Here is a 22,764-nt window from a genome sequence, read left to right as displayed (position 1 = left end):
GAAATTTAGGAAGTCCTACAATCAATATGGCCTAAGCGTTTTCTTTCTTTCTTTTTTTTTCTTTTTCCCGATTGGGTGAAAAGAAGGCTCCCAGACCCTGGGAATGACTTGCCCGAATCCTATGTACCCAGTCGGGGGATGAGCCAGTGCTCCTCACAAGCCATCTGGCTCAGAGCTTGGCAGCAGGCTCTTGGCCATCACTGCCCTCATGAGGCATGCTGATGGGGACAGAGTGGCCCTCAGTTTGCATGAGTGAGCATGAGGTGACCCCGGATGCATGTCTCCTTTATAATTCTTTAATTCTAAGGACTCGGAAATGATGATGGAGAAACGGACAATAGCTGAGTGTCGTCTAATTACCAGGCATTTAGTTACATGATGGCGTTTGTTCTCACAGCAGTTGTGGGAGGCAGTCAGGTCAGGGGAGTTCCCATGTGACGGAGGAGGATGTACAGGCACGGAGAGGCAAAGTCATCTTTTACAGCCATCCAGCTAGTATGCTGAGGAACCATCAACCACGTCCCGATGTCAGAAGCCCGTGCTTTTCCAGGACATCATGACACCTCCCAATAAAGATTCCTTCCTCTCTTCCCAGGAGGACTCTGGCCTTGGTTTATGCTGAGGACACCATCCAAGTGACCACCACCACAGGCTGCCTCCAGGAATGATGCTCTGGGGCTGCTCACCAGGAGCCCCATGGTGAGACAAGAACCACTCTCCTAGAACACAGATTTTTCTGATTTTGTTTTTTTCCCCGGCTGAGCTTGGAACCAGTTGTGTGATCTTGGGTAAGTCATTTAATTTGTCTGGGCTTCAATTTATTGGCCTGTGAAATGTAGCTGATGAACCTGAGTCAGTGTTTTTTAATCATTTCTTTTTGGGGGACAAAAAAAAAGCAATTTCTGACCATTTCCACTAAGGAGGTTTTGTGGAGCATTACTTGCTGCAATTTACATTGCAAAAGTAATTCTTATTTAAATAATTTTTTTTAAAAAGAGTAGTTATATATCGCTTTTTTAAAAAAAAATATTTTGCCCATTTAAAAAATGTTTATTTATCTGGCAGCATCGGGTCTTTAGTTGCCTCATGCTGGATTTTTTGTTGTGGTGCATGGACTCTCTAGCTGTGGTGTGTGCCTTAGTTGCTCTAAGACATGCAGAATCTTAGTTCCCTGACCAGGGATCGAACCCTCATTCCCTGCATTGGAAGGCAGATTCTTAACCACTGGACCACCAGGGAAGTCCCTATTTTATTAAAATCTTGAACTAAGTCATAAAGCGTGTTTTGCACATTGCTCTCCTCTGCCATCCCCTTTCTGGGCGGTATGCTCTCCCCTCCCTCCTGCCATCTTGCCCACAGCTGAGAATCCCTCCACTTGATGGTTTAGAATCTTGCTCTGGGTGTGAGATGACTTGAGTCCTAGGGTGTATTTGTTCTGGAAGAGAGGAGACAAGACAGCCTTTCTGGGTTGCCCATCTCTCTTCCTGGAGCCTCCCCCCACCCCCATTTTTCTCTGCCTGCAACAGTCATCTCTGGGTCCCCCTCAGGCTGCCCCTAGACTCCCCTGGTCTCCGGAGCAGTGGGCGGGTGGCCCTCCCGTTTGAGCAGGCCATGTCTCAATGTAGTTGCCAGCGCAGTTATCTTTTATTTCTGGCATGTGCTGTAACACAAGAGTGATCTTGACTTCAGGATTATCACCTCTCATCATTCTTTCTCCCTTTTCTTCTCTTCTTTTTCTTCCTGAAAGATGATAAAATTACCAGACAGGGCCTCCCGCTTCCTCCAGGCCTAGTCAGAGCTCAGGGATATTTACTTCTCGGGTAAACAGCTATAATCTCCCTAACCAGACTTTATCGCAGTTAAGTAAGTTAAATTCTTCTGGTCTAATCCTCCATGTGCTGTGGGTTTTTTTTTTTTGAGTATAAAGCGTTCACCATCTTTTGATATAATATGACAACGCTGGGCCGCTGGATATGATTAGGCATCGAGCAAAGAGGTTTCAACTTAACCAGACTGGAAAAGAAGGGCCCCCTTTGCAAAACAGCTTTGGGCAGGAAAAAAAAAAAAACAACTCACAGAAAAGCACTTTTGCTCATGAGAGGTACAAAAGAGAGGTTTGTGGGTGTTTGCAGGGCCCGGGACTTTCCCCAGCCAGGCAAATCCCTGGCAGACACTGAAAATTGAGCCGGCCCCCGCATCTGTGTGCTTCCTGCTGTTCCTAACCACGTGACGGCCACCTCGGCCAGGAGAAGACAGGAGAAGGGAACAACGCTGAATCTGAAGCTGGAGGTCATGTCACTCCCAGTGGGAAAAACAAGACACGCTTGCCCCTTTGGGTAACAATCGAAGGGCATTTCAGGAACAAAGACTTAACGGAGCTTGGCTCAAATTGTTGACAATTCTGGGGCATGGAAGATGGTTACAGGTGATGGGGTGGAGAGAAGGAAAGGTGTCTGAATGTGGCTGGAGACCAAAGCCAGCCTGGGAGATTGGACAGGCCCTGTGTGTGTAGATGTTGGTGTGCCGTTGGGGGTGGGGAGGGTGGCAGAGCCTCTCCAAACATCGGCATCAGCAGAAACCAAGGTCGGGAGACCAAAGGCTCCTGGTGTCAATGTGCCCTGTGAGGGGACTGCGGGCCAGGTCTCTACGCCCAGAGGCGACCACGGCCACCACAAAGATGCGCAGAAGCGCGTCCTATCTCTCTGCACAGATGCCGCGTGTTGGCTTTTCTTTCCTGTCGGCCTTCCAGTGGGTCCTAAGCTCAGTTCCCGTTTCCTGCCTCTCCACGCCACCCGTGCTCCCAGCCAAGCTGTGACACTTCCCCAAGCACCGCCTGGGCATGTTTAGAGCCCGAGCCACACTTTAGGGTTCGACTCCTCCTGCCGCCCTCCCTTCGCGTATGTGTGTGTGTGTGTGTGAGAGAGAGAGAGTGTGTATTTTTGGCCTTGAATCCCCACTACAAAGAAGAAGAAAGGAAACTGCCAGGGCCAAGGATGGAGAGGCAACTCGCAGCGTTTCAGAAACGGCCCTGCTGTCTCCACCGCAGGCGGCACTTGGGTGGAGGCAGATCCATCGGGCAGTTAGCGCTCCATCTGAGAGCAGCCCCAACACACGGGTGCATTGGGGGTGCGGGGACTCAGGCATCTCCCACTCTGTCCTCTGCTTGAGGAAAGACAGCACCCCAGGCCACCACACCAGGGTCCCCTCTCCTTTCCCTCTGGGTGGCCTCACCCTGCAGGGCCATGGGAATTGTGTCTAGGGTTCTCGTGTTGTCTTCTTCTCCTTCGTCCCCCTCCTGGCAGCCAGGCCTGCCGAGGTCTCGCTGGGTGGGGACCACTGGGAACGGCTGCACCTCCTCTGCACCGAGCTGATCCTGGGACTTGCTCCTGAGGGCTTAGAGCGCCCCACTCCCTGCAGGAAGGGCTTCCAGGCTGCATATCCTAAATGTACTCCTTGTAGCCTCTCTGCTGACAGCCCAGCTCTTTACTCCTGGAGGATTCTACCTTGGTCCTTTAGAAAGATCTCAAGGACTTCCCTAGTGGTCCAGTGGTTAAGAATCTGCACAGGTTCGATCCCTGGTCGGGGAACGAAGATCCCAAATGCCGTGGGGTAACTAATCCTGCATATCATAACTACTTCCCTCAAAATGAATGATCCTGTGTGCTGCAACGAAGACCCATGCCAAATAAAGATTTAAAAAATGTCCATGTTTGCCCCATGGAGAAGTCCCTTGCTGCATTTTGCCGGGCTGTGTGTCAGAATGAAAGCAAGAATGAATGGATGAAAATAAAATCAAAGGTACAGGGTTTGCTTTCAATACCTGCCTCGGAAATACCAGCCCCTATTCTTCTGCCACACAAAAAAATTCATCTCTTCCCCGCTTTTCCCTATTGGTCATTTTGGGAGAGGAGGGGTAAGGCCGCGCCCCACCCTCTGAGTGTTTCATAAAGCATCAGGCATTATTGCTCACCGGGGCTTGTCATCTTCTCGGGGCAGCCGGTTTGATGGGGCTGTGGGAGGAAAATAGAAGGAAACCGGGGAGTCTTGTTGGGGAGTGTCTGAGTCACCAAGGGGACACTGGCCTTCCAGGTGATAGAAGGGAAAGCATGAGGCCCCGGGGGCCTTAGAAGGAAGGAGATGGGACATCGAAGCCAGGGTGAGCAAACCTGGAGCAGACTTGGGCTTGGGCCAGTGGTGCAGGAGGGCACAGCCCTGATGCTGCTGGGGCGAGCCCTGTATCCCTGCCCTGTGTCACGCGGGTAAGGCGGCTCCTCTGCCAGTGGGAGGCTGAGCACATTTCCCTCTGTGCCATGGCTGCCCAGCTTCCTTCTGGAATTCCCGACTCTGGTTTAGAGCTGCCCTGTCTGCCGTGCATTGACACAGGATCCCTCATCCCATACATTGGTTTTAAACATGGTGAAAGATATGTTAATAATGTTAAGACATAAGTATAAACAGTCCCCAACTGACGAGGCTTTGATTTATGATTTTCGGACTTTATGATGGTGTGAAAGTGATACATATTTAGTAAGAACTGTACTTTGAATTTTGATCTTTTCCTGGAGCTACTGATACTCTGTACCCTTTCTTGTGATACTGAGGCAGTGGTAGCCACCCCGTCGTGAGAGCAAACAGTCAACACACTTATCACCATTCTGCACCCAGATGACCATAATATTTTCCACTGTAAGTACAAGAGTCAACCAATTACAAGAGATAACCAACACTTTATTCACAAACAGGCTTTGTGTTAGATAATTTTGCCCAACTTCAGGCTAACAGAAGTGTTCTGTTTAAGGTAGGCTAGGATAACTCATGAAGTTTGGTAGGTTAGGTGGATTAAATACATTTTCAATTTATGATATTTTCAACCTACAATGGGTTTATCGAGATGGTGGGCTTCCCACGTGGCTCAGTGGTAAAGAATCTGCCTGCCAATCCATGGGTTGGGAAGATCTCCTGGAGAAGGAAATAGCAACCCACTCCAATATTCTTGCCTGGGAAATCCCATGGATAGAGGAGCCTGGCAGGCTACAGTCCATGGGGGTCACAAACGAGCTGGACATGACTTAGTGACCAAATAGCAGCAGCAACCCTATCGTAAGTCGAGGAGGATCTGCAGTGAATATTGAAGTTATATATAGACGTTGGAATGATCCAGAGTTCAGGTGAAAGAATATTCATGGAGCTTTGGACACAGTGATGCCCATCAGAGGACTTTGAATAGAAATAACAGTGGTAATACTGATAGATACTGGTAATTGAGTGCCTTTTATGTTCCAGGCATGTTCTCATATAATTCTGACAATAATCCTTTATCTCCAACTGACAGCTAAGGAAACAGACTCAGCAGTTGAGTAACTTGCCCAGGGCTACATAACTCATGAAGAGGCAAAGCTGGGGTTTGGGCTCAGCTCCAGGGAACCTAGGAACCCAATCAATAGAGAAAGGTGTGGAATTAGATGCTCAGGTCTGTGGTTCTGTCTGTACATCGATGGTGGTGGTGGTTTAACTGCTAAGTGGTGTCTGACTCTCGCCACCCCATGGACTGTAGGCCGTCAGGCTCCTCCATCCATGGGATTTTCCAGGCAAGAATACTGGAGTGGGTTGGCATTTTCTTCTCCAGGGCATCTTCTCAACCTAGGGATCAAACCTGTGTCTCCTGCATCTCCTGCATTGCAGGCGGATTCTAGACTGCTGCAGGATTGGGGAAACCTCTACTATACCTCGATAGGAGGTGGTAAAGAAAGAAGGTCTGTAAAAGCTCCATGGGGTGACAGAAGTTTCTGGAAGGAGTTGAGGCTTGATCTGGATTTAAATAAGCTGAGGGTGGCGGTGCATGAGTGGGTCTGGGGTGTGTGAGGGTCAGTGAGGAGAAGAGGAAGACAGGATGATGGCCTTGCTTAGGGACACACTGGGGAGCCAAGGCAGCAGATTAATGTGCTGAAATGCTAGCGTCCCCACCCTTTCTCTGTGTGAATTCAGGCAAATGAATAAACCCTTCTAAGCCCTGGCTGCTCATCAGTAAAGCAGCGATAACTGTGGCGAGGATGTGACTTATGCAAGGTATTCAGAGTCTGGCACAGGCAAACGGCTACATAAATGTTGTCTGTGGTTGAAAATGTTCTCAATTGATCAGCTCCTGCGTTTCTGTGTTATCTTAACTCTTCCCCCTTCTTCAGGGTCCCTGGCCATGGAGCCATCAAGCCCGGCTGATTCTCTCTTCATAGTATTTGTTCTTTCTTTTTCTTTCTCATGGCCACCGCCCTTTATTCTAGGTCCCTGTCGTTACACATGTTAACATGGCAGCAGATTCCTGGCAGCTCCTACCTCCAGCCTTTCTCCACACCGGTCAACCTTGTCCGTTGACATCAGATTGTTCCCTTGAAACCACTGCTTTCTGCATCTTCCTTCCCTGCTCAAAACCCTCTGGTGACTCACTGTAGAGTTTCCTATTAAATCCAGACTTCTGCGCTGAGTCACCTACTCCCTACTTTTCCTTTTATTTGCCTCTGTGTCTCAATATGGTCGCTCTTACTATCTCATAAACACGGTAGTTTCTTTTCCATCACTGAGCCTTCATTCCTGTTTCTTCCTCCAGGTAGGTACCCCTTCCTCTCCAACTAGCCAAGCACTCATCTTCGAGGCTGGCTCCTTTGAAACCTGCCTCCTTACCATTCGGGTTCATGAGATCTCTCTCCTCGGTGGACCTCTCTTAAACTCTCCCTGTGCCTTGTTCAGCTGGCCAAAAGCTGTCTTGCTAATAGTATACACTCCTGAAAAATGAACCGTTTCCCCATATGGGCTGCAAATCCTCCAGGGAGGGCCATTTCATTGCCTTTTCTGGCCTCTCTCGTTCTTAGCCCAGGACAGAGCTAAGCCTAGAGAAGTCACTCCATACATTTCAAAATTAATTTTGTTGAATAAAAGTGGTAGTGAGAAGGCTGATAATGAAGAACAGAAGGTAGGAGAGAAAAGCCTCTTTCCTAGTAAAGTTGGGTGAATTCTGTGATGCAGCAGAAGCTGTGGCTTAGGTTGGCCAGTCACTCAGACCCCCAGAAGCCAGCCGTCTCTCTCTCTCTTTTTTTAATTGTGGCTGAAATTGCAAAAAAAAAAATTCCCCATTGCTCAACATGTGGGGTATTCGTTCCCTGATCAGTGACTGAGTGCCTTCTGCACTGGAAGTGCAGAGTCTTAACCACTGGCCCGCTAAGGAAGTCCCAGCCATCTCTTTCTCTTGTGTGTCCCTTGGGATCATCCGCATGTTTTCCACCTTTGCTTTCTTCCCTGGAAGCTGCTCTCTGCCCATATTTCTTTGCCTGGGATTCCTGGTAGAGCTCAGAATGCAAGCTGGAATGAGATTGGCATTTAGCTCTAAGTCCTGGATCAGATACCCTACCCAAGGCCCTACTGATGGTTCACAGTTGGTTGGGAATGTTTGTTCCATGTCTAAGCAGATGAATCTAGAGTGCGTGAATGAAGAATGGCACATTTTGGAACATAAGACAAAGGCTTTCACAATAATATGCAGCCATTTGCTGTATCCTTAATGACAATACCAGCAATGCTGATGATAATCCAATGGGAAGAGCAGAGCTGATGAGTGATGGGAGGGACACCAGAGAAGCCTGTTCTCTTCCTGGGGCCTCCAGGTTTCCAGCCAGGCTTTCCATTGTTTGGGGTTTGTGCTCCATACCCAGCTGGCAAGATGCCTCCCTCTGATTCAAAGAGGGGAGAAGAGTTCCTCACCCGGGGAGCTTGAGGACGTCAGACTGCTCCTTACGCAAGAGCCTCCTAATGAGTTAAGTGTAAATGAATCAGAAGCAGATGGATCGGATTGTTCTGGAAATACACCCGAGGTTTAAAAATTAAGGGAAAAAGCATTTGGCAAAAGGCATTTTGGGGTTTGCCAAGACCCAGAACATTTGAAAAACAGTTCAAGATTTCTTTTTCTTTTCTCTTTGGTTGCAAAACCCACAATGCTGCCTGGAGGCAGTAGAAAGAGATGGGCCTCCATTCTTTCAAGCTGAGGTTCCTCCCGTCGTGTGGGTAATGGACCCCAGGCAGGAGGCAATGGGCTGTAGCTTCAGGGGCTGATTGTGTCCAGGAGCAAAGCCCCCTGCAGGCCTCGTTGGTGGAGGAAGGTGGCCCCTTGAGTCTGCAGCTCCCAGCCTGGGCCTCGGTGCTCTGGGCCTGCTCTGGGCGGCTACCTATGACTCTCAGTGTATCTCCTGCCTTTCATAAAACTTGACTCACCTTGTCCAAATGCGGGGAAGCTCGTTATGTAAGGGAAACAGTCTCCAGTTTGCTAGGTGAGAAACTCCTGGAGGTTAGCAAGTCCTAATCCAATAAAATATAAAGTGAAATGTTTATTCTAGAAAAAAATCCTTCAAATAATTTTTTTTTTTATTAGTCACATTTGGCATAGTTGAGCCTTTCCCTGGAGGGACTAGCTTGCTGAGGGAAAAGAGAGAAAAAAGCAACATTCTCGGAGGAAAACTCAATCCAGCGGTTTCTCAGTCTGCAGCTGACTTGCTGTGTGATTGCACACAGACAGTAGACCTCGCTGAGCTTCGGGTGCCCAGTAATCAGCTCTCGAGGTTTTCTCTGATTAAACGCCAACACGTGAATCTAATAGGTCAGAGGCTGATGCACATGGACAATGAATCCTAATGTTGCAAGAGTGTTAGGTCTTGGTGGATTTAGCACCTGGGCCATTTACCAAATTCCAGCAGGGTCATCCCATCCCTCTTTCCCCCAGGCACCTACCTGTGAAGCCAGACTCACCCGCATGCCTCTCAGAATCCCGTGCCTTGAAAGCGAAGTCACATTGGCCTTTCCCCAGGTGGGGAGGTGACTTGGGAGGCAGTGGCTCAGTGGGGTCCCACCCGGAGATTTCTACTTCCTGTCCCAGGGCCATCCACATCCAAGAAGATCTGTCCTTGTGTATGGTTTTGCCACAACTCTGTCTGAAAAAATCAGTACTGGGGTTCCTCTTCACTCCCGATGCTCTCACCTCCCCAGAGGGTTGCCTGCTTCTCACCGGTAAGGGAGAGGCCCCCATGGCTGGTCATGGTGAGGGGCTGGGAGCTGCAGGTCAGGTTGCGGATTCTGTAATCAGAGCTCAGGCATGGCACGACTGAATTCTGTCCTCCTCAGGGCCCCAGCAAACCCGTTTCTTTGTTCATTTACTTCTTCATTGGGTGAGTTAGTACTGGATCTTAGCCTGACCTCTCGGTGAAGACAGGTCTGTTCGCCCTGGTCCATGGCGACAATGAAACCAGCCATTGCATAAATGTTTATGGCTTATAAAGAGCTTTCACACAATCTCACAATGCCTCATCTCAAAGCCCACAGCAAATGCAGGGGCCTCAGATCATCCGGTCGCCCTCTCATGACAGAGGAGACAGTCTTCCCAAGGTCCCACAGCCAGTCAGGGGCAGGGCTGGATTGAGAGCCTCTTCACTCCCCTGGCTAGAACTTGAACTCGCTTTGCTCTTGATCAGGATCTGTTTTGATCTGTGTCACTTTGCTTAGATCACCCCACAAGGACTGTAAACTCCTTTGGGACAGGGATTACGTTTGGCATGTCTCTATAGCCCACATGGTGCAGAGCTGAACATCCTATGTGAAATCTGCTTAATAGACGTCCAATCGACAGGGAGAAATGCTGAACTGGGTAAAACTAGTTTGGCTTTCCTGGTGGCTCTGTGGTAAGGAATCTGCCTGCCAATGCAGGAGATGCAGGTTCATTCCCTGGGTTTGGAAGATCCCCTGGAGAAGGAAATGGCAACCCACCCCAGTATCCTTGTCTGGAGAATTCCATGGATGGAGGAGCCTGGTGGGCTACAGTATAAGGAATTGCAAGAGAGTTGGGCACAACTTAGCGGCTAACCAACAACAAAGTTCACGGCGGACAGATTGGCATCTTGCTGCCTGATCTGAAAGGGCTGCTCCCCACCCCACTCCCTTTAGTCCTGACACAGACTCCCCATCACCAGCTGTAGAGTTATCACCTTGCCTAGCACCACTCTCTTATAGCTACCTCCCAGTGCAGGCCAAGACACAGAGAAGGAGGTGTGAGCTTCTAGCTATTGTCCCAGCCAAGGGAATAAGAGGCAGAAGCTCTGGAATTGCAGGGCTGAAGCAGACCCTGTAGGGAAGACCACACGGTCTTCTTGGAGCTGGAACTGGGCCCTACACCGAAGTGTGGGGTGACCTCAGCCCCACTGCCTCTGGTTGAAAGAACAAAGATCCCCTCTGTCCTGCCTACCGGCGTCTTAACCGTTTGAGCGAGAGGGCAAGCGAGATCCCATTTTGAACTCCCAGGAGAAAGGCAGTAGTAATAACAACGATGATGTAGAGGATTTGGCTTGTGGAGACTGCCTCAAGCAGAAACCAGCTCACCCCTCAGGGCAGGTGGGGGCCACCTCTAGGAGCTGGGAGCTGCTCCCCTGCTCTTTGGGGGTGCAGGGGACGGACAGAGAACACAGACTCATCACGCTTCTTGGAGTCTCTAGGTGTGTGGGAATCCAGAGAAGGCCTCCTCCTTCCTGGAGTTTTGTTTTTTTTTTCCTCTCCTGGGAGAATTTTGGCTTCCCCATTTCTGACATGATGATTCAGAGCAAAAGTGGACTTGTCAGAGACAGGAAGGAAAGATAAGATAAAAATAAAAAGCTAGCCAGACTCAGAAGTTTTTCTGGCCTTAGTTCCCCCTCTCCCTACCCCTCAACACTGACATTCTTGAAAACAAAAATCCCACAGCGAAGCTCAGAGTTGGGGCCAGGCCTCAGGCTCCAGGTCAAGGCCGGAGGGCTTTGGAGGAAGTGATTCAGCACCCGGGGCTGGGGGGTGGGATTGGGGGGGCTTTGGGGGGCGGGATGGAGGAGTGGCAGGCGGGGCCAGGACGGGGGTCACCCCGTCCACCCTCAGGCAGGCTGCTGGGAGCCCGGTGATTGATGGGCCCCAGCTTGGATGGAAAGATCAGATTCCAGAGGCAGGCAGAAAGCCGCTTCTCACAACGGCAACACAATTAAAAACTAAATACATCAAATTCATTAGTTTACAAATAGAACTGTTACTTGTTACTCAGGGTATTAACAATCTCCTTTCTTGATTAAAAAAAATTTTTTTTTAATAAGAAAATTTCTTTTTTTTAACTTTTTGGTAACGCCCGTGAAAGACGTTTCAGTTGCCAACATTTCTGCAGAACTAATGTGGGTGGATTGTGACAGATATAATTTCTCCAACCTACAGTTTCATCAACTTGAGTTCTGTTAAACTATACCCGCTGGGCTTAGCTCCTTTTAAAGTTTCCGCTTTGACAGGTAGATTTATTAGTCTTGAAATTTGTACAAATCAGATGTCACTCGTGGCAACTTGTCAAAATGTCAGTCTGGCGAGGCGGCATGAAAGGCTTTGTGGAGAGGGAGGCAGACGCGAGTCAGGCTTTAAAGAACTCCAGCGTGAGCTGCAGGGAGGAACGGGGCCGTGGCAGCCTCTTGATCCCGAGGGCTTTACTTTATTAAATATCTCGGGCTGGACAGGGGGACGGGCCATTGGATCCTGGGTCTCTGAGACATCAAGGCGGACAGCCCCTGAATCACGGCGGCTGTCTGTTAACAGCGTCAGGTTTCTCTGCTTATTATGTGCACTCAGTGGGAGAAGACAGGGGTGCCCGCCAGGGGAAGGGGGGCAAACCCAGGCCTTTTGGTTTCTAAGGATGCTGGGTGGGTCCATGGCCATGGATGTGTGTTCTGGGTGGGCTCCCCTGGCTGGAAGTCAGGGCTGCCTCCAGGCTCATCAACGCAGGATAGGGTTCTGTTGAGGAGAGGACATAGCAGGAGGATACGGAAGGTCTTAGGTGGGACCCGCAGGAGAGGGGGCAGTCCCAGCAGGCCCCCAGGGGACCCAGGGCCTCCCTTTTCCCACCTGCCGGCTTCCCAGACGAACTTGGTTCTGGTCACTTAATTGAGGATCCTGTGCTTTGGCCAGCTCCATCATTATCTCAGTTTGACACAGCGGGAAATGTGATTAATAGAAAGCTATCTGAATTTTTTCCCCAGAGGGAATGGGGTGGGTGGGCAGGCAGAAGTGCTGTAGAAGGAACCCAGCCAGGGAATCCCTGGACATTCAGGGCTCTGAGAAGGCTCCTGCTTGGGATGGGGGTGTTGGGGAGGGTGCTCGTGCTGCTGCAGTGGAGATAAAGCTCCGGTGGGGGGCGACTGTCACTGGATGATCTCGCTGTGTGTACCTCTGTCCATCTGTCTGTCCCAGGAAGTCAGAAAGCACCCAATAAAGCTGTGAAAGTGAAGTTGCTCAGTCGTGTCCAACTCTTTGCGACCCCATGGACTGTAGCCTACTAGGTTCCTCTGTCCATGGGATTCTCCGGCCAAGAATACTGGAGTGGGTTGCCATTTTCTTCTCCAGGAGATCTTCCCGACCCAGGGATTGAACCTGGGTCTCCCGCATTGTAGGCAGATGCTTTACCGTCTGAGCCACCAATAAAGCTGTAGTGCTCCGTATTCCTACCACCTCTCTCTCCCATTCACCACGAGTTTTTCTGGAGGCCTGATGCTGATGTCTTCAGAAAGGAGGTGGCCTCGTGCTCCCATAGGGCAGTGCTGAGACCCAGTCCCTGATCCATCACTGAGTCTCCCCTCACACTGCCCCAGCAGGGGCCTCGGGGCTCTTCCAGGCTGACCGCCTTGGGGTCTCCTGCCCCTTCACGCCCACCCTTTCTGGTCCATCTGTCTGCCTCTGAGATGCGCTGTCTCAGCATCAGGCCAGGCATGACTGGACTGGAGAAGCGTCAGGCACACTCTCTCCTGCCCCGTCCCCTCCCTCCTCATCCCTCTCCTCCTTTCTCTACCTGTTGAATGACTGAAGGCCTCTTTTTTCCTTCCTGAGTTCCCCCTGAAATGCCTGCTCCAATGCAAACCCTCTTGGAGGGTGAGGACACCTCCTTTCTGGGAGTGGGGTTACACACGGCTGAAAAGAAGTACTTTGTAGGGGTAGGATTGGGGAAGAGGAAGCATGGGGACCCAAGGGGAACTGCCCCAGCTCATGATATTTTTGAGAGTCCAGCCTGCTTGGTGCATCCCTGTTCTGTCTCCACAGAGGGGAGCCAGGCTTTTAAAAGCGAGAATAGGCAGACCGGGTAAGCAAAGGGAGCCCCAAGGACCCTCCTGGGGCCTCTCACCCACATCGCTCTCTAGGGAGGCAGAGGGGCTTCCCCTTGGCCCTCTGTTCCCACAGCAGCACAGGTGTTTGTCGGTGGCCGAGTCCTTCTCTGCCAGCAACGTGGAGTCCGAGGTGTCAAGCGGGGGTTTCCTCTCCCTGGGCCTGGGAAGGGGTCCTTTTCGCACTCTGGCTGCAAAGGACAAGACTCAAGTCCACTGTTTATCTTTCCAGGTTGACACCTGGCGTGTAGGAGAACTGACTCCATTGGCTGCCAAGCCGAGTGCGATTATCCCAGGTGAAAAATCTCAGACATTAAGAGGCATGATGAGCATCACGGTCACGATGATATAATAACAGGGCTGGTTATCCCGCTAATCCCCTAGGATGTATAACGTGACTTTCAAAGCACTCAAAACACTCTCGCAGCTGTGATCTCACATCCCCTCGCCTGCCTCTGGGGGAGAAATGGGATGGGAAAGGATTTCACAGCCACGTGGGGAAATCGAGGCACCCAGCTCATGCCTCTCAGAGCCCTTGAACTTGGCCACGTGACGCCTGGAAAAATGAGTCTTCATGTGCGCTCTCACCCAATTATTTTGAGCTGCCATTCCATCCTTTAGAGTGGAACACACACACACACACACACACACACACACACACACACACACACACACATCTGTGGCTTCCAACCCCCAAATGGGCCATTACAGAGAAGCGCTTCAGTTTACAGAGTTGAAAGACTTAATCACCAGCTTCCACCCCAGCCCTGGTTTCTCGTGTGCTGTGTGCTGGTTCCCTCATCAAAAGGAACAGGGAAGAGGCAGATCTGAGGAGCCCTTCACAGGGAAGACTCTTTAAAAGAAATCACTTTGTGTCATAGTGCAGGGGGACTTCCTTTCATGTGGCAAATGCATCCTGGCAGCTCCCACTTCACATGAGATAGATCATTAGCGTGGGGATGGGCGGGAGCCCGGGCTGGTGTGGGGAAAACTTTCCAGTTCCTCCTCCAGGACAGCTCTGCCCATCACGGGGAGGTGGGCTGGGGTTGCTTTCAAAGGGCGAACGTGGGGTTCTGAGAGGCTAATGAGTGGAGAACAGAGAAAAAGCAGTGGGTGCTCTTTGCTCGCAAGAGTGCTATAATCCTGTGTAGTTGACAACGTGTCTCTGCTTGGTAATTTCAGGGCAGGCCGCAGGGAGACAGAACATGGGGTGGGGAGGGGGGTGACGATGGGGAGGCGGGGAAAGGCAGGGGAGAAAAGAAGGAAAAAAAAAAAGAAACCACCAGCCCGTCTGGCATTAGTTCAGAAAGCTCTCCAACTCACACATCTGGTTCTTATATTTCAAAGTTAATTAGTCATATTGAGGCTGTCTGAAGATAAATTTATCATCCAGAAAAAACACAAACAGTTTGAAAAATGAAAGGAAGTGGGGTGACATGGCTTGACGTTTAAATAAATCATTTTAACATGATTAAAAAACTTGTCCTGTCTGACACCCAGCACTTGGGTACTTTGTATAGACTTTTTGACAAAGACAAGTCCCTGTTTGGTATACAAAAGCCCTTGCCATTCAATTATTCAGAATAATCTTTGGCCAATTACTTTCCTGAGGAACTTCTTGGTGGAGGGAAGCGGAGTGGGGAGCTGGCGGAGAGCAGCCACAGCTGGGCCCCACTTTCTGGGGTGGTGGCAGGGAGCCTGGGGTAGCCAGTGATTATATTGGTGGGGGAAAAAAAAACAACAACTCAGACATGAATCGGCTAGGGTAAGGAGGGTTTTTCTTTTGAGAGGAGTGAGCGTCAAGTGGATGCTTAATCCAGGTTTCTCTGATGACTGTGGGGTTTGAACAGGAAATCCTTGACCGGCCCAAAGAGGAAAGATCCTCTTCAAATGTCTAGGCGGGGACTTCCAAGAACCAGCTGTGTCCTGCTCCTTACGCCTCCCAGGGCTTCGCTGACAGTTTGAACTCTGTGATGACGGAACTAGGCATAGGGGCTCTCTCTGGCCTGGCTGTCGGGAGCTGTGGCCAGAGCGGGGGTGGTCACCATACACAGGGGTGAGTCTGCTGCATTGCTTTGTTGTAGGAGCAGATGGAGGTGAGCTGGAATCTGGACAAGCCGAGACACTCCATCGCCAAGCTCGTTCTCCCCTCCCCTGCTGGCTATGCCAGTGAACCCTGTGTACTTAGCAAAGGTCACCGGTTCCTGTTCCGTGTCATGACGGACAGCCCTTCCCAGCCCAGCTCAGTCCTGGGGACCAGCATCTGGAGTGGCGGTGGCAGAGGCCTTGGGATCCCATATGGGTGTTTCTAAATGTGATGGAAGCGGGGAGGGGGCTTCCCAGGGCCTCCCCCAAATCTGTCCTGGGTAAACTGGCTCTTGGGAGGTTTCTACACACCTTTTCATTGGCCCTTTGGTCCGCGTGCTCTCTGCAGGACGGGAGTGATATAATACAACATGAACGGTCGCTCCTATTAGCAATTTGGTCTCATCAGTTTTGTTAATGGGATAACAAGAGGTGCCGGTTATGGTGCAAAAGTCTCATCATGTTGGTAATTTTCACTGTAACATGTTAGCAATCTGTCACTATTTGTTTCCAGCAAAAGTGGCAAGAGTGTGCTTACATCAGGGGCTCTCCACACTCCCAGACTGTTCTTTCTTTCTCTGGCTAGGTAGCCTCCCTTCTCCGATCTGTCTCTGTCTGTCTCGCTGAGCCTTTGTTTCTGTCTTTCCTCGTCTCTGATAACCCGTGATGGCGTTTGTATTCAATACAAACGCTGTCCCTGAGCAGCCCCTGCAAGCATAGACTTCCAGACCTGGAGACTTCAAAGCAGCAGCATCCCCACCTTGTCATTTGTCAGGTAGAGAAATGGAGGCCCAGGGGAGGAGAAGGGCGTTGCCCAAATTATCACAGTCATTTTATCACCGTCAGAGGGAGGCCCGGCCTGGGACCCTGGCTTCGGGATTTGAAACCTTGGTACCTTTTACTATGCGGTGAACAGGGTCACACGAAAAATTGGTCGGCCCCAGACACCGACTTTCTCACACGTGGCAAACTTGTCCTGGTGAAGTTAAGGTCATGGAGAGGAGGGGGTCTCCTGCGCCCTCGTGAAGGGTCTTTCTCAGCTGAATCAGGATGGAGCCTCTAACCAGGTGGTTTTCTGACATGAGTCACCCTACCAGCTGTGGTGCTCCGGTCTCGGGGTCCTCGCTCCAGAATCAGGGAGGGGAGGCTCTCCTGATGACTCCTGGCCATCAGTGGGGTGGGTGCAGCTTCTGGCTCCAGCCCTGGTCACCAGCTGTCCCGCACAGAAGCCCTGGCCGTAAATAGCCTTCCCTATGCCAGGTGAGATGTTCCCGCCTGCCGCCAGGCCCTGCTGCGATTCTCGGAGACCTTCACCTTGCCCTTGTGTATCAGCTGGGGCGGGGGCAAGGCTCATTCCTGCTGGAAGCATTCCTTTCTGCAGCTAGCGCCTCGAGGCGTGCAGGCTGAGAAAAGCCGGAAGCATCACCCTGCCTTGCCGAGATGCCAGATCTCGAGCCAGACGGCCTAGGGTTTGAATCTTCGCTCTGCCACTTCGTAGCTGTGTGAGCTTCCCAGATCCAGGACCTGTCAGGGTCTGTTTCCTGTACGTGGGAAATGGGGAGCCCTAGTAGTTTGCCCGTAGGTCCATAGTGAAAAGTACTGGTGGCTCAGCTGGGGAAGAATCTGCCTGCAATGCAGGAGACATGGATTTGATCACTGGGTCGGGAAGATCCCCTGGAGAAGGGCATGGCAACCCACTCCAGTATTCTTGCCTGGCGCATCCCCATGGGCAGAGGAGCCTGGCCAGCTACAGTCCATGGGGTCGCAGAGTCGGACGCGACTGAGCAACTAACATCTTTCACTTCACTGTAGTGAAGAGTAGAGAACCTGTCTGTAAAAGATCCAGAACCCCTCCGAGGCTCCTCCTAAGCGTGCCCCTCGCTCACAGCTCACAGTACAGGCAGGGGGCATGCAGACTTCCCTCGATCATCTTTCGGATTCATTCATATCAGGCTCACAGTGTCTGGATGTGTGAGGTTAAGCAGCGCTGGACCGTTGACGGAAGTGTTGTTTTCAGGGTCAAGGAGGCGTTCCAAGGCGGAGGGCTCTAGAGTATGAATGAAGCGTCTGTGGAATGAAAGGGAGAACGCCGACCGCTGAGACAGCAGGGGTGTCGAGGTTCAGGGGAAAGAATTAATATCTGGGTTTCTGTGGCAGGGGAAGGAAAAAAGGAAAACCAACGCCCTTGCTTGGGTGCTAGTGAGAGCTACCGGCTTCTGCATATTCAGACCTTCCCACGGATCAGGCAAAGCTTCCTTGATTGCCTCTAAGGAAACCGCCAGCCAACTCTGAAATCTCAGAACAGTCTCATATGTCCCGCTGAATCATAAACACTGTTCAGAGGGGGAACTTGGCAGCAGTACCTGTGAAGGGGCTGCGGGCTCCTCTGAGGGGCGCTTGCCAGGCCTGCAGGGGATCAGAACCCAGGCTCCCCCCACCCCTCCTTCTGCTGTCCTTAAGATGCTCTGGCTATGCGGGCTGCCCACCCGCCTGCCTGTCTGGTGCTTCCTTAGGAGTTAACAGACTGCGCGTGTGTGCCTGTGCGTGTGCGTGTGTGTGTGTGTGTACTTTGGTGAGTGTGCACTTGCCTTTCCTTTGATCCAGGTCTCTACTCAGAAAATGGGCAGGTCGGGGAAGTCATAGTGGCATCTGTTTATAAAACTTGAGGTCTGGGACTTCCCGGTGGTCCAGTGGTCGAGAATCCGCCTGCCAATGCAGGGGACATGGGTTCAGTCTCTGGTCCGGGAAGATCCCACATGCCTCAGGGCAACTAAATGCCTGTGCCACAGCTACTGAGCCTTCGCACTAGATCCTGCGCTCTGCAACGAGAGAAGCCACCATAGTGAGAAGCCCTTGTATTGCAACTAGAGAGTAGCCCCTGCTGGCTGCAACTAGAGAAAGCCCATGCGCAGCAACAAAGACCCAGCACAGCCAAAAATATATAAAATAAAGTTTAAAAAAAGACAAGCATATAAAAGAAGTGAGGTCTGGGCAGCCAGGCCCCGCAGATCTGCCCCTCTCTGCTGGGTACGTGGCCTCCTGGGGTTTTGCTTTCTTTTAGTAGCTCTAAGTTCAGTTCAGTTCAGTTCAGTTGCTCAGTCGTCTCTGACTCTTTGCGACCCCATGGATGGCAGCACGCCAGGCTTCCCTGTCCATCACCAACTCCCGGAACCTACTAAAATTCATGTCCATCAAGTGGCTAATGCCATCCAACCATGTCATCCTCTATCATCCCCTTCTCCTCCTGCCTTCAATCTTTCCCAGCATTGGGGTCTTTTCCAATGAATCAGTTCCTCACATCAGGTGGCCAAAGTATCGGACCTTCAGCTTCAGTATCAGTCTTTCCAATGAATATTTAGGACTGATTTCCTTTAGGATGGACTGGTTGGATCTTCTTGCAGTCCGAGGGACTCTCAAGAGTTTTCTCCAACACCACAGTTCAAAAGCATCAATTCTTTGGCGCTCAGCTTTCTTTATAGTCCAACTCTTACATCCATACATGACTACTGGAAAATCCATAGCTTTGACTAGACAGACCTTTGTTGGCAAAGTGATGTCTCTGCTTTTTAATATGCTGTCTAGGTTGGATATAACTTTTCTTCCAAGGAGCAAGTGTCTTTTGATTTCATGGCTGCAGTCACCGTCTGCTCTGACTTGACCAGCTCAAGTCGTACCTGCTCCTTGGAGGAGCAGAGTGGACTGTGCTTCTCTGTCCTTACTCTGCCTTTTGTTTTCCTTCTTAGGTTAAGTCAGAGCAGTCACTAGCTTGTGATGTACCTGGGTGCTCTCTGGAGGGTTTAAGCCAGGCGAGGGCAGGGCGTTTGGCATCCCGGCGGCCTCCGTCTTCCCGGCTGGGACATCTGGGCTCCAAGGCCACAGGTGCTCGGCGTACCTGTTGAGTGAGTGGAGGAAGCCGCCGAGCGCAGCCGTTAATGACTTCCTCTATCTGCCTCCCAGGGTTTTCGTCAGGGTCAGATGGTGGTGGCTGCGAAAGTAATTTGCAAAAGTAGAGAGAAATGTGCCAAGTGTGAGCTGTTAACATCCCTCTCAGGTGGGAGGCGGGCGGCGTTCTTTTGCCAGAATCTCTCGGCAGCCTCGAGGTGAGCCTGGCGGACACTGGCCACTTTCCAAGGACCTCATTCCCACCTACACCTGGGTCTTTGGAGCGTGACCTCAGATCATGGAGCAATCTGGCTGGGCTTTGCTCTTTGGTTCAGTGCCTGCTGTGTGGCTGTGTTTCAGGGGTGCTCTGGGTATCACTCTGCCCCTGACCTCAGAAAAACTCTCACGAGGTAGGGGCGAGGCTGACTTACAAACCAACAAATCCTCACATGGGGCCCGTGCTTGCAGCCCAGGCCAGTTTGGGTCAGTGGTTGGGGGGGAAGCAGTGATTAACCCCAAGGAGATGGGGAGATGATAGTGGGACCCCTTGAAAGATGAGCCCCAGCCTCTGGAAACTTACACCTTGAGCCCTTGTGTCTTGACTCTCACCTCTCCCTGCCCCAGCTCCACCCAGAGATTTCAGACAGTTTTTCTTGATCACCCTCAGCATGAACTTTTTGTTGTTGTTGCTATATAGTAGGTTCTTGTTGGTTTTCTCTTTTAAATGTAGCAGTGTGTACGTGCCATCCCAAACTCCCTAACTATTATTTCCCCCCATCCCTCCCCGCTGGCAGCCATAAGTTAGTTCTCTAAGTCTGTGAGTCTGTTTCTGTTTTGTAAGCAAGTTCATTTGTACTGTTTCTTTTCAGTTCAGTCGCTCAGTCATGTCTGACTCTTTGCAACCCCATGAATCGCAGTATGCCAGGCCTCCCTGTCCATCACCAACTCCCAGAGTTCACTCAGACTCACGTCCATCGAGTCAGTGATGCCATCCAGCCATCTCATCCTCTGTCGTCCCCTTCTCCTCCTGCCCTCAATCCCTCCCAGCATCAGAGTCTTTTCCAATGAGTCAACTCTTTGCATGAGGTGGCCAAAGTACTGGAGTTTCAGTTTTAGCATCATTCCTTCCAAAGAAATCCCAGGGCTGATCTCCTTCAGAACGGACTGTTTGGATCTTCTTGCAGTCCAAGGGACTCTCAAGAGTCTTCTCCAACACCACAGTTCAAAAGCATCAATTCTTCGGCGCTCAGCTTTCTTCACAGTCCAACTCTCACATCCATACATGACCACAGGAAAAACCACAGCCTTGACTAGAAGGACCTTTGTTGGCAAAGTAATGTCTCTGCTTTTGAATATGCTATCTAGGTTGGTCATAACTTTCTGTTTAAGGAGTAAGCAACTTTTAATTTCATGGCTGCAATCACCATCTACAGTGATTTTGGAGCCCAAAAAACCATTTCTTTTCAGAATCCACATATAAGAAATGTCATATAATATGTCTCTCTCTTCTGTCTGTCTTACTTTACTCAGTATGACAGTCTCTAGGTCCATCCATGTTGCTGCAAATGGCTTTATTTAATTATTTTTAACAGCTGAGTAATACTCCACTGTGTGTGTATATATATATATGTATATATATATACACACACACACCACATCGTCTTTATCCATTCCTCTGTTGATGGACATTTAGGTTTCTTCCAGGTCTTGGCTATTGTGAACAGAGCATGAATGCTTAATCCCATAGATACAGTATGTATCTGTTTATCATTGTAACGTCTTACATGTTTTACATCCTAAGGACCCCTGCTGGGAACTCCTGCTCTCATATCACCACTGGCATTTCCATCTTTTCAGCTCATTCTTCCAACCCCATTCAACTTCTCCTACATGTCCCAGTGGTTTGATAAGTCTTCCCTTCTGCTGACAGTCACCAAACATACAGCCCTGGGACACACAGAGGCCAGCACTCAGCTTGCCAGGGGCCTTCCTGTGAGCCTGGTGGCTGGTCTCTAGGCTTTAAGGGTGCTCCTGGCTCTCTCACCTCCTTTCCTGCGAGGGCATTTGGGAAACTTCACCCATCACCACCCTGCCACCTCCCCATCATCCTTCTGGGTGGCCCCGACATGTCAGAATGCTCTTACCTTCTGCCAAATCGACGTGGCCCCCACCCCAGCATGTCACGTAGGGTTGGGACTCCGCTGTTTCCTCTTGGTCATTGTCTTCTGGGTCCCATCCCTCATCTTCCCATTTTGGCATCACTGGAAGCCCAGGCCGCCCAACTGGGTGCTGATTGCTGGAGAGATGCCAGGCTGGGCCACGTACTTCTGTCTGTGCCTCTGGTCTCGAGATCGTCAGCCTTCAGAGGGCAGGTACTGCTTCCCGTTCTTCTTTTCTGAGCCTTCCTCCACCTGAAGCACTAATCCTTGCACACTTGTTGGTTGATTGGCCTATTTTTCCCTTCCTGATACAAATAGGAAAAGCAGGAATTGTTCCTTTTGTAACATGGAATACAGGACACCAAGCAGGGACTTAAAACCTGTTTGTTGAATGAATTTGTTGTTATTTAGTCACTAAGTCGTGTCCAGCTCTTTGTGACCCAGTGGGCTGCAGCACGCCCGTCTCCTCTATCCTCCAGTGTCTCCTGGATTTGCTCAAATTCATTTCTATAGAGTCGGTGATGCTATCTAACCATCTCATCCTCTGCCACCTCCTTCTCCTTTTGCCTTCAATCTTTCCCAGCATCAGAGTCTTTTCCAGTGAGTCGGCTCATTGACCATCAGGTAGTCAAAGTATTAGAGCTTCAGCTTCAGCATCAGTCCTTCCAATGAATATTCAGTGTTGATTTCCTTTAGGATTGACTGGTTTGATCTCTTTGCAGTCCAAGGGACTCTCAAGAGTCTTATCCAACACCACAGTTCAAAAGCATCAATTCTTCGGCGTTCAGCCTTCTTTATGGTACAACTCTCACATCCGTACATGACTATGGGAAAAATCATAGCGTTCACTATATGAACCTTTGATGGTAAATTGATGTCACTGGTTTTTAATCCACTGTCTAGGTTTTCTCATGGCTTTTATTCTAAGGAGGAAGCATCTTTTAATTTCTTGGCCACAGTCACTGTCTGCAGTCATTTTGGAGCCCAAGAAAATAAAACATGTCACTGCTTCCACTTTTCTCCCTTTCTGTTTGCCATAAAGTGATGGAATTGGATCCCATGATCTTAGGTTTTTGAATGCTGAATGAATGAGAGAGTGTTTTTGTTTCTTTTGGCATCATTTAGACAACGTGACACCCTCAAATCCTGGCATCCTGGAGCTTGACTTTGAGCAGCAAGTCTTGAATCCATCACTGGCCTCTCGAAGTCACAATTTCTCAGGAGCCGAGCAGGATACTGGCCAGATGTCGCAATTCTGTCCCATGACTGATTTTCTCTTGGAGGAAGAGCCATCATGTTTCAGCTCCATCATGAAACCAATTGTCACAAAGCTGTGTCTTCTAAATTCTGCCTTGGGTGCCCTCAGTAATACTCCTTTCTGGGGCTCTTTTCAGAGCCATCTTCGGTTGGATTGGATTAGCGGAGACATTTAGACATTCTGCTTTGCAAATTGCGGA

The 22,764-nt window shown here is 50.3% G+C and overlaps 1 long non-coding RNA gene across 2 annotated transcripts in view; it reads left to right on the top strand.

Annotated features, from left to right (window-relative positions):
• The window catches only part of LOC133239987 (uncharacterized), a 113,727-nt gene that overhangs the window by 22,184 nt on the left and 68,779 nt on the right, over nt 1-22,764 (top strand). The window contains exon 3 of one of the 2 annotated variants that reach the window (XR_009734068.1): nt 596-788. This is a non-coding gene — a long non-coding RNA (uncharacterized LOC133239987). Of the gene's footprint in view, nt 1-595; nt 10,835-22,764 lie in introns of those variants that run through there. The other variant, XR_009734069.1, reaches the window with a different exon arrangement.

The sequence above is a fragment of the Bos javanicus genome, chromosome 27 (assembly GCF_032452875.1).
Source record: "Bos javanicus breed banteng chromosome 27, ARS-OSU_banteng_1.0, whole genome shotgun sequence".
Taxonomy (NCBI): Eukaryota; Metazoa; Chordata; class Mammalia; order Artiodactyla; family Bovidae; genus Bos; species Bos javanicus.
Note: the sequence above shows the minus strand (reverse complement) of the source record. Positions and strands in the feature narration are given on the sequence as shown.